Source organism: Anas platyrhynchos, chromosome 27 (genome assembly GCF_047663525.1).
Source record: "Anas platyrhynchos isolate ZD024472 breed Pekin duck chromosome 27, IASCAAS_PekinDuck_T2T, whole genome shotgun sequence".
Classification (NCBI taxonomy): Eukaryota; Metazoa; Chordata; class Aves; order Anseriformes; family Anatidae; genus Anas; species Anas platyrhynchos.
In genome coordinates, this window is record NC_092613.1 from 8,616,292 (window position 1) to 8,627,779 (window position 11,488).

The 11,488-nt window shown below is 54.9% G+C and overlaps 1 long non-coding RNA gene across 1 annotated transcript; it reads right to left on the reverse strand.

Moving 5' to 3' along the window:
* Positions 1-2,641: 2,641 nt before the first annotated feature.
* Positions 2,642-6,174, reverse strand: LOC119713959 (uncharacterized). The gene is made up of 2 exons (XR_005261107.2): positions 5,126-6,174; positions 2,642-4,129 (listed from the first exon to the last, which is right to left on the reverse strand). It is a non-coding gene; the product is annotated as an uncharacterized lncRNA (long non-coding RNA).
* Between the last annotated feature and the right edge of the window lie 5,314 nt (positions 6,175-11,488).

The following is an 11,488-nucleotide window of genomic DNA, read 5'->3' on the forward strand; positions in this document are numbered from 1 at the left end:
GCTCTATTCACCCAGGAGATTCCTTGCATTCCTGGCAACAGCTGCCCAGTGCCTTGAAGCCTCATCCCTGCCCTGCCCTGTTTACATTTTCACCCCTTTTACACAACTTTTCTTCCATGGAGACAGCACCCGAGGCACCAGCTTGGAGCAGGAGCCTGAGGGCCCTCGTGAGCGAGATGGGTGCTCAGCACCCTGCCCTGGGGAAAAGGCAGAGTCAGCTCAGAGGTGGTGAGTTTTTCAGTAAAGCACAGTCACTCTGGTTAGAGAAACCACAGGAAGGAAGCAGATGGGATGCCTCTTGCTGTATGGAGAACAAAGGTTTCCAGTTACCTGGCGCTACAGGAGCCGCTCGGTGCAGCAGGTGGCTGAGGCAGAGAGGTCAGCACCCTGCAAGGGACGCTGCTCAGGGCCACCAGTGCGGAGGTGCAGCCCTGCTCCTCCCAAACTGGGTGAGGAAGCAGGGGGCAGAAAGGTGCCACAGGGCTCCCAGGCACGGGTTGACTCAAGGGAGAGGGAAACAAGTGGCAGGGCACCGAGCACCAGGTCTCCATCCATGCTGTGTGTGAACGCGTCTGTGCCATTTGTCACCAAAACGCGGGGAGGTTTGCATCATGACATGGACCCGGGAGACAAAAGCACACAAACACACCTATGACTAAGTGCATGCCTCATCTCCAAGAAGGTTTAGGAAGGGTGTTCTGGAAAACCCAGCAGAAGTTGCCTGGGCAACCAAAGCCAGCGTCTGTCATAGAGCAATAACGGCCAGCGAGGGAGCGATCGCCGTGATTCACTTCTGGCTGTGTCCTCAGGCAGCCCCTGCAGGGTCAGCTCAGGTCACAATTATCCCTCCCTCCTGGGAGGCATGACCTTAAAAATAAATAAAAACTGGAGGGGAAAAAATAAAAAGAAAAAAGAAAACCCCAGGTTTTTGCATGGCAGCCTGCAGTGAGATACGCGAGGCACCGCTCCAAGCCATCCCCTGCGGCTCACGACCCAGAGCAGCACCACCCGGGCTGTGTCCTGGCCTGGCTTTGCTGCGTGCATCAGGTGCTGCCGTGGCCACCCTGCAGAGACACCGTGAGTCCCAGCGTCAACCAGCACACACCAAAACCATCAGTGTTTGAGGGGAAAAAGACAATAAAATAAGTTTTTTTACCATGGCGGAGGGATGGCATCGCAGCATAAGCTCCATGAAGTTGGAGCTGGTGTGAGATGAGCGGAGCAGCGAGCCCAGGGCACGGCACCGGGGCCAGGTGAGCGCAGGACGAGGCCCTGGGCACTGCACCCCCTCTGCAAACCCAAACGGGACAGCGCTCCCTGCACACCATTTGGCACAAACAAAGCAAACTCAGACTGTGAAGGCAATGTCCCCCAGCAGGCCAAATCCAGGCTCTGCCGGCAGCTCAGAGATGCCTTCAGCATGGATCTCTCTACCCGCAGCCCTGTTCAGCTGAATTCACCCTCACGAATGTGTCCCTCCCTGTGTCTCTGTTCCATCCATTGCTTCTTAATCTCTGGTGCACAAAACCTAGCCCTGGGATGGGGGCAGGGAGCAGCCCCGTAGGGTTGTGCTGGGCTCAGCAAAAGTGCTGCTCGTGCACCCCGAAATCTGCTGCGCCAGAGGCAGCGGCACGTTATCCCACACCACGTAGTGCTGAGGTAGTTCCTGCCAATCTCAGCGTCAGTCTGCGTGTTACAGTAACAGCGCAGGACTCTCACAGATCTCAGAGATGGCGGTTTTCTCTTTGTTGTTTCTTTTTTTTTTTTTTTTTTTTTTTTTAATCCCACAGAAGGAAATGATTTCCTTGCTGGGTAACTCCTTCCTGATAGCTTACCCCGCCGCCTGAGCGGCTTCCTGACACGCAGCCCCGCTACCTGGGAGCCTGAGTCAGCCACGTGCCGACTGCTCACCCAAAGGAGCCCGAGCTGCTCACCAGGCCCAGCGCCGCACCTCCTGGCTGGCAACAGGGGGCTGCAGAGATTTCGGTCTGGTGTGGGTTGCACATAGTTAAACCACTTCTAGGGTTAAATATATATTTAATATACATATATAAACCCTGGAGGAAAAGAACTGGAGATCTGGTCTACAACCAGGGGAGGTTTACCAGACCTTCAGCTCCCAAAGCATGAAGCAAGCCAGGGGTCAGGATCTGGCCAGACCACGAACCCAGCAGGAGCGCTGCGGCTGATCCAGCCTGCTGTAACGCAGCACAAAAACCCACACCTGGCTCCCACCATGACCCATCCTCCAGAGGCACCCCCTTCCTTCAGGGGGTAAAGCCAAAAACAAGCTCCCAATTTCTTATTTCCCTCTTTAAAAAGTCCAGCCGGCGGCTGCTCAGCAGAAGCCCAGCCCCTGCTCCGAGCCGCCTGCTCCCTGCAGCCCCATGAACGCAGGGCACACGCCATGGCACGGGACCAGGACAGGAACAGCGCAGCGGGGCCGCAGAAGTCCAGGCTTGCACAACCCTGCCATCACGTAGGCAGGGATTTTCACGGTGAAACCAGCTGAGCCGCAGCAGATGAATCACTGCCAGCGGGCACGGGAACGGGCTCGCCAGCCCAGCACCGGCAGCTCTCTGCTCTCCGCAAGGTGCCGTGATGGAGGCAGTCACCGTGTCCTTCCACGGCGTTCATCAGAGAGATGCCCAGTTCTGGGAGAACGCAGAGCCCAGGCAGAAAACACACAGAGCACACATGCAGGGTTTGCACAGACAGGTCAGTGGTTTCAATAGCACTTCAGTCACGTCACTGCAACTCTTGCATGAGCACATGCACACAGGGATAAAGCTCCTGAGGACTTCAGAAGTGCCCGAGCATTAGCTGCTCGTGGCTATAAATTTCACTTGAAATAAGGAACATGCCAAGAGTGGCAACTCATCAGAGAGCATCTGCCTCCTGAAGGAGCAGTTTCTTCTGCTTTTTTTTTTTTTTCGCTTCAGAAAACTTCCTTTTGGTGGTACAATGGCGCTGAAGCCCTAACTGGACAAATCCAAATGAAACAAGCACTGCTTGTAACATTTTTAAAATTGCAGAAGCTTTCAGATCTTTCCTGATTTCTGCTGTGGTTACAGTGAACACTTGTTATTTAACTTTTTTAACAAGTCAGGCCACTAATGACTCTCTGCGCCCTAGATTTCAGCACCACGTGACCCTGAAAATGGGTTTTTTGTCATGAAAGAGGTCAGGAGCAGTGAGAGCGCTGAGCAGGACGCCCCAGCACAGCACACGCGGCACTGGAGGAAGCGGGCGCGGGGCTCGCGGGCTGGCACTTTCTTATTTGTGCTGTGGTGGCAAGAGCCTGGCTCGCCTGTGGTGCAGCGGGGTTACTAAAGCCAGCAGCAGAATGGCACCATGCTGCTAGTGCTCAGCGCCTGGTTTCTGGGAAGGGCTCATCCTTATCTCCAGTGCCAGCATTCTGCAGAGCCAGCGGTGTACGTGCACGAGACCCGAGCATCCTTTTCGAGATAGGGCAAAGCCTACGAGCAGGCACCAATCCCACCCCGCTCTGTGAGGCTCCACTTTCAGTATTTCGACAAGTGAAATCTAAGCTCAACGCCTATTCATCTGTGCTCCGGCATTACCCGTAAGATGGAGGAGCAGCGGCTCCGGCTGTCTCATAGCGAGAGGCTTGCACGGGCGGTGGTGCTACACCCTGTGGCGTGGGGTCTGACGCATGGGGCTGTCCCTGTAGCAGCCCTGCCCGCTCTCGGGATTACGAGCTGCCTTTTCACTCTCGGTCTCAGTGGGGTGATGAGCAGGGCTCTTGCAGGGGTGACATACGAGTGGATGCTGCTGCTCCCAAGGACCGGTGATGTTTGCTCCGGCGTGTGCAGGCAGATGCCTGCCTGGAGACAGGGCCCTGCATACCAGGCACCCCACACAGCTCCAGGCTCTGTAGGCACAAGCCTCACTCCTCGCTTGGGAATTCAAACAGCTCAAGTGTCACCTTGTGCCCTGCAAAAGCCCAAGCCATCCGTTTTCTGTAGACTTTGAGATTTGAGGGCAAAAATTTTGGGAGGAAAGATTTCACCAGCTGCCCCAACAGCAGGGTTTCTCCTCTAACACTGTGCAGCAGACTGTGTCTTAGCCCTTTTCTGAGCTCTGTGGGTTCCTGTCACAAACTCCTCTATTCCTCCACAGCAAGGCAAGAAGAAAAAAAAAAAAAAGAAAAAAAAAAAAAGAAAAATGTGCGTTAACACCCCATGAAACACCCCTATCAGAAAACAAGCATGTCAGTCATTGGTAAAGCCCTGCACCTGGCCATTTCCATTTTGTTTCTCCATAATTACTGTTTACCAGCAAAGCTCCACTGTAATAAAGCTTGAAGAGCCACCCATGTCCTTTTCCATGTGCAGTGCTACTGTAAACATGGGGAAGCAGAAAGGAGCAGCACCACCGCTGCCTCCTGCGCTCCGTCTCAGGCTCTCATGCCCAAGGGGCGCACACAGTCGGTGGAGATGGGCATCAACCCCAACACACCAGGCTGTAGGAGCCCCTGCACAGCTTCTGCTGCTGCCCCAGAAACCGCGCAGAGCAGACGGCAAATCGTGAGCAAAACAGCCGGATAAAAGGAGCCACGGGATGTGCAAAGCGAAGCGATTCCTCCCAGCACACCTGCGGCTGGTGCACGGGGGTTGCGCGGGGAGCTTCGGGAGCGAAGGGGCCGGTTCTCAGCAAGGCGCCCGCTTTCAGCGAAGCTCCTTTCCCATGCGGCGTGCCGGGCCCTGCACGCCCGCCGAGCCCCCGGCGCCCGCCCCGCAGCGGCGCCCAGCACGCCGTCTCCTCCGCACGCAGGTGGTTTCACAATGACTAAGGGCTGGTTACCCTCAGCAATACAGAGACCAGAGGCAGGCTGGCAAAGCAGCCACCTAACAGGAACAGCAGCCACTTGCTTTCTTTTTAGCTCTAAATCACTTTATCCTGATACATCCTGAGGGTTCAGGGAGGATTCAGCGTTTGGTGTCGAAACCGAGCCCCAGGTGGTTTACAGGAGCTGTCAGGGTGAGCAGCAGGCTGACATAGGACAGAGAGATGCACCCCGTGACCTTTTTTTGTCCCATTCCAACTGTTAACCCATAATTTTGTGAAAGGGTCAGAGCACAGTTCAGGTGCAGGGACTCACCTGGTTAGACAACGATACGGTGGAAGGAAGGAAAATCACCAGATTATTTCCCAGCCACATCAGCTCTTTGGATTCCCAAGTCTGAGTGCTTCCCTGGGCTTTCTGATTGAGGAGATGGAGATCCCAGCCCACAAAGACAGTACAAAACCTTGGTTGGCTAGGGATGGTAATTCAGTTGTCTGCACCAGCCTGTTCTCATTTCACATCTCTGCTTTCCATGCTGTGCTACCCTTTGCCTCTTGACAGCTTCCCTCCACCATTTCATCACACCCTGAAGCAACAAAATCTTCTTTTCCACTCCAAGCAGTTCGGTATTTTGAGGCTGGACTACAAGGTTCATTTCTTGACAGTGCCAAGTTTCTTTTCCCCTGAGTTGAAAAGTCATTTCCTGAATCTTTTGCAATGCTGACCCCAACTCCTATGATCAGCACATCCCGCACACCCTCTCTACAACCTGCTGACAGCTTCCCACTGCCAGCACCTTACCCACACTGAACAGCTTGCTTTAATGCTCCTGGGCATGCTACTTTTACAGCTGAGTTTAAATTACCAATCAGTCATCATTGCCTTAACCTGTGCTGCAAATGTCCTTGCCCAAAGTCTCTGATTTTACAGCAAGCACTCAGCAGACTTCGTCTAACCACAGGATCAAGCAAGATTAATGCTTGGTCCTTTACTAATTTGGCACTCATGAGCACTAAGCAACTAGCTGTGCCAACACTGGTCGTTCCAAGCACCACAGCAGGAAATCCTGACAACCCTCTGATGACCCCAATCCCAATTCTTAGAAAAACACTACCATCACCTGATTTCTCACAAAGAGCTTTGCATTTCTAAATCATGCAGCTTAACACCAGCTCCTGATAACAAGGTCTGACCCGTGAGGTCTGAAAGGCAGCCGGGGCAAGGGCAGCCTGCAGTTAAACCACGGAAGAGACATCGCAGCCAGGCTTTGGAGCAGGCACTACAAATGGAGTCGGTCCAGGACTCATGTAGTGCAGCTTCCAACGGGACCTGATGCTCCCAGAGGGAAGGCTGAAGCTCTCCCTTACCTCCTGGGGTTACCTCCAGGCTCAGTGCTGCAGGGGCTGTGGGGTGCTGGGACAGAGACATCCATATGTTCCCCAGCACAGACCACCAGCAGGTTGGAAGCAAACAGAACAGCTCTGAAACATCACCAAGGCAATATCTAGGCTTTGCTCGAAGGCCTAGCACACCTGGGGTACCAACAGACTGGAAATATAGCAAACTGCAAAGCCTACGTGGCCAACAGAAGGCTATGGTTAGCTTCCACTACACTGAGAACAGGTTTACCAGTACTGGTAGTACACACGTGGAAAAGTATCTTCTCTAACTCACAATCCTTGTCATAAGAAAAGTAGGGACATGAACAAAATGGTCTATTATACAAAACTGCTTGGTCCTGCTCCGTTCTGATCCCTGTCTGCGTCCCTTGCACAACGTGCCTTCCTGTCCCGTATGACCCCGGTGGCCCTGGGGACAGCGTGTCCTCATGGGGACGGCCAGCGTTGGCCAACAGCAGCAGCTGCAAGCTGCCCGGGCCCCGCTTCTGCCCCTGCAAGAGCAGCAACTACTTCTGGCATCGGCAGACAAGGAAACGAGATCGTTGTGATTCATCTCTCAGGTAGTGGCAAACACTGATCAGCTACCTGGAGCAGAGCCAGGTTTTTGATCAAAACCAATCCCCTCAATGGTGTGAAATATATATTTTTTTTTCCTCAGCAGGAAGTTTGCTGCTAAAAATAAGAAGGTGGGGTGAGGAGAGAGCGTTTATTTTCCTACCAACTACTGAAAATTTAAAATGATGCAGTGAATCTTTCACATATTCCTTCAGAGTCAGCAGGTCACACGTACAGTCCCTCGATGTTACTCGAAGTGCTGGGCAGCTACGTCATCGCACATACGTACGCCATGGACAAGAACCCTCAAAGGTTCAATAACACCACCTGAAATCCCGCAGCTTCAGCTGCAGGGGCAGGACCCAGCTCCAGCCTCACAGAAGCCAGGGCAGAGGCCCCAGGGCAGGACGGGGTGTAACGTGAAGGAAGGAGGCACGGAGGAGTTAGGCCGTCAGCCAGACACACAGGAGAATGGCTCTGAGCCCTCCCCGACGTGCTCAGAGGCAAGCCCCACGTGAGGGAGGCCTCGGGGAGGAAGCTGCCTCCTGGTTTCGTCACTGTGCTCGGGCCCACGCCTGCTCTGTGTCTGGAGCTACAAAACGCAGCCCTCAGAGCCCAGCGGTGCCCTTTGCAGCCTCCTCCAAGGCTGAAGACAGGCCCAGGGCGATGAGGGAACAGGCCCTGGGAGGACGTCCAGCTCTGGTCCTGGCTCTGGGAAGAAACAAGAGCAGTGGCCAAGGAGCTGCTGAAGGAAGGGACACTGAGGCACTCTTTGGTGGCACGAGGCCTGGCTGGGTGTCCCCATCGGGCTGGGACAAGCACACATTTCCAAGGCACCAGCACCTCGGAGCTGCCCGTGGTTATCAGCCTGAGGTGCTGACAGTCTGCTGAGGGGTGGGGGTGAGATACAGCTCTTATCTGCCATCGTCTGTGCTACCACTCCTGGTTTCCAGTTATGTTTGAGGTGTTTTCATAAAGAGTAAGCATGCGAGAGTATCTCTTGCTCATCTCATTGCCCTTTATCATGGTGGCTCATCTTCAGCTTCTAGTTGAAATTAGCCATCTATGTCTTCTTTAAGGCCAAGCAAAGGTCAGGCTGCACTGTTTAACATCACTACAGGTGTACGGAGATCATGGTGTTGGTATTGACCCGCTGAAGCTACTGAGGAGCAAACAAAGACCTTCACAAATTTGTCTCCGGACAACTTCCTCCTGTTCCCAAATCACTTGCATCTTCAGAGCATTTCCACGCTGAAAAGTGGGAAGAGAAAAATACATTATTGAAAGCCCCAGTCTGCCCCAGTCCCCCCACCGGTGGCCTGGGTCCCCACCAGCGGTGCGAGTATGCTGCAGGATCGCCCTGCCCCAGGGGAGCTCTCTGCTGCCGAACAAACCGCAGGCTCCCCGCGGGAGGAAGGTCTGCTACGACAGAGCCCAGGGGAAAGCAGAGGAGCTCGCCAGCCTTGCCTCCCCACAGGTGCCCCCTTTGCACCCCGCAGCAGGGGCTGCTCGCACCCTGGGGTGCAGGGGAGCCTCCGAGCTGGGGCCGGGGCATGCGGTGTGGGGGCTGTGGGATGTCACCTGCTCAGCAGGGCTGAGGGGAATGGAAATATCGCCCTGAAACAGCAACAGGGCAATGCTTGGCTGACTTGCAAGGTAACATGGGATCTGCCCATACCAGAAGGCTCGGGTATATCCCGCATGAGGATTAACCCTGCACCTTTGGGTGCTGGAGAGCCCGAGATACCCAGACTGTGGGTACATGGAGCCATGGGGGCACCCACCCACCGGGGGCACTGGGATCTCCAAAATCCCAGCCCACCACCCTTGCCCCAGCCCGGCCCAGGACACCCCCACAGCACCCATGTCACCGGGTTTCTGTGCTCTGCTCCCAGCACAGCTGGAAGGGCATGCAAGGAGTGGTGGCCACCACCTCTCCCTGCCACACAACAGAGCCTTTGCTCAGCGATTTTATCTGAGATCCCCTTTGAGCATTTTTACTAAGCATGACGTAGAGAACTGGTCTCATCTCTCCCCAAAAGCTGTATTCCTTCACACTGTTTTTTTTCATCCTCACCTTGCACGGAGAGCAAACACCGTCACGCATTTCCTCAGCTCATGGCTGCCCTCTTCTCTCCTCTTCAGCCTATTTATTTACAGCACTTTGTGAACAAATCTGTCTAAAAATTTTGCTTTCAAACCCGAAGCAACAAAATATCGCCCTGTATGAGTAAGTCTGTTCTCACCCAACGCCCACACTGACCCAGCTATTCCTTTTAGTATCAACATCTTTACAGAAAATAGACCTCTGTTTTCATCCACCTAGCAGACTGTATGAAAGCAGTGACAAAAAAAGAGTCTGGCAGCGTGCTGCAGGGCGTGCAGGGCCCCCACGAAGGGATTTGTATGAGGAAGGAGAGGAGAAGTGGCTGCCGGGTGGGTGAAGCTGTGCAGAGCCCAAAGCCAGGATCAGGGGGCTCCAGCCCCAGGTTGGAGAAATGGGGGGGGACACAGGAGACCCCAGGGAACCTCAGTGACCACCACCACGAGACCTGCAGTGCCCATACAGGGCTGGGATGGGTTTTGCAGAGCCAGCTGCTCCGCTCTCCGCATCTCCCTCCCCAAACGACGTTTCGAGCCGCAAGCCTTCACGCAGGAGTTGAGGTTTGTGTCAGTAAGCTCTGTGATTTCCAGAACTGGCTTTCAGTAATAAAGGAAATGCAAACCTCAGACCCCCCGCCCCGCAAAGACAACGTTTGGGTTTTTATTGTTAGGATTACGTTTGTCTATAAAAAACTTCTTTCCAAAACATTGAACCTGCGCAAGCCCATCAGCGCTAACGGCAGCCGTGGGCTGAGCCCTTGGAAAAATTAACCTGCGCTTCACACCTCTCAATGCTGTGCATGTTTGTGCAGTCCACATTTCCGCTTCTGCAGAGCGATCTGCACTGTGCACATGGGCATGACTTACTGTCAGGGCTTTAAGTATTAGCTCACTGTTTTGGAACATGGCAGCTGAAGAAAATGACTCCTCCCTCCTTGGCTTTTGCAAGAGGAGGAGGTCGCCAGAGCTCCTTCGCTCTTTCTCTTGCAGCACCTTTGTGGGATTTGACTTCTTTCCTTCCTGCCCCGTTGCACAACAGCATCCCGCAGCAGCACTCCTCGGAGCAGCCCATGCACTGGCCGGGAGCAGGATGAGCGATCCCAAAGCCTTCCCCGCACGACTGCTGCATGCTCAGTGCCACCACTGCTAAAACACTTCATCAAAAGCAGCAGCGTGCCAACCTGCATCCCCCGGCCCAATACACTGAATGAGGCACGGACTGGCAGCGAAGGCAAGGACCTGGCTTTTGGCTTTGGGGTGTTGCACCAAGCACTCAGCACCACACACAACAGGCAAGATATAAGAGACACAAGCTTTTCAGTCGGTGCATCTCCCATCCACATCTCCTGATGTTTTTTCCATGCTCTTGGTGCTGCCAGGAGCTGTCACACGTGCTGCATGGAGCCACCGCCCATGACGCGGGGATGCTGTCCCTGTGGTCACTGCTAAGGCTCTTCCTCCTGCCCCTCCTGGCAGCATGGGCCTTGCTTAAACCATGTACATAACAGGAAAAAAATATATAACATTAAATATTTATATATATAAAGTAAGCTGGCTTAATAAGAGACAGAGCCCCTGGCAAACATTTCCGGTTCACCAGGAACTGGAGGCAGGGGGAACTCGGGGCTGCCAGGGCCAGGAGCCTGGCATGGAGCAGAGCTGCAGCACAGCACCCTGTCCCCACGGGCTTCAGTGCAGAGATGCTCAAGGGCAGGAAGGAAAAAAGTGACAGGACCCACACAAACGGGGACCCAGGCAGGGCGAGCTGGTCTTACCTGGCCCAACGCAGGAGCCTCCCAGGCCAAGAAGCGCTCCAAGTGACAGCTCTGATGAACTGTGAGCAAACTGGAGCTGCTGGAAAGGGGAGCTGCTGGAGAAGGCCCAGATGTAGATGGAAAACACCTCCGAGCTCTCCTGCAGCTGGGGAGAGCAAAGCCGACTGCATTCATCAGTCCCATTACAAGCAGCAAGAGGCAGCGTCGGGACAGTGCTGGGGCTGAAGATGTGCGAGCCAAGGAGCCCCAGCAAGCCGGGGAGCCCCAGGGCAGCCCCTCCAGGTCACCGTGGCTGCTCCAGAACCTCCAGCACCCACACCACAGCCTGGTCACCCCAACCCACGCTACGGGGTGCAGATCCCAACCTGCGCTGCAACAGCCCCAGGAATCCTCACAGCACCTGGGAACTTCTCCAGCTGGGAAGGAAAGGCTGAGAGAGCCCCTCCAGGACCCCCAAGCTCGGCACTTACGACCCCATCCCAGGGCGTACTGGGGCAGATCTCGTCTAGGAGAGGGGCATCCCCGAAGCAAAAGCCCGAAGCCGGTGTCGCGAGGAGGCTGCAGCGGTGCCGGCAGCCGCGGCAGCGCGAGGCTCGTTCAATCAGTGCTGTCGGAAAAGCGCAGCTCCATCGGCTGGAGCGGAAAGAAAAGCAAGCCGGCTCCAAGTGTGAAATTATGAAACAAATAATCAGATAAAGCCCTTTGTATCGCTCGCTCAGAGCCTTCCTGCTCTGTGGTTTGGCAGAGCTCGTGGGCAGCGCTCCCACGTACCCACTCGCACACGTCACCTGCCCCTCGCGCCGCTCAGCGGCTGCCGACTCGCCCGGGGTGCACAGGGCGGGGGG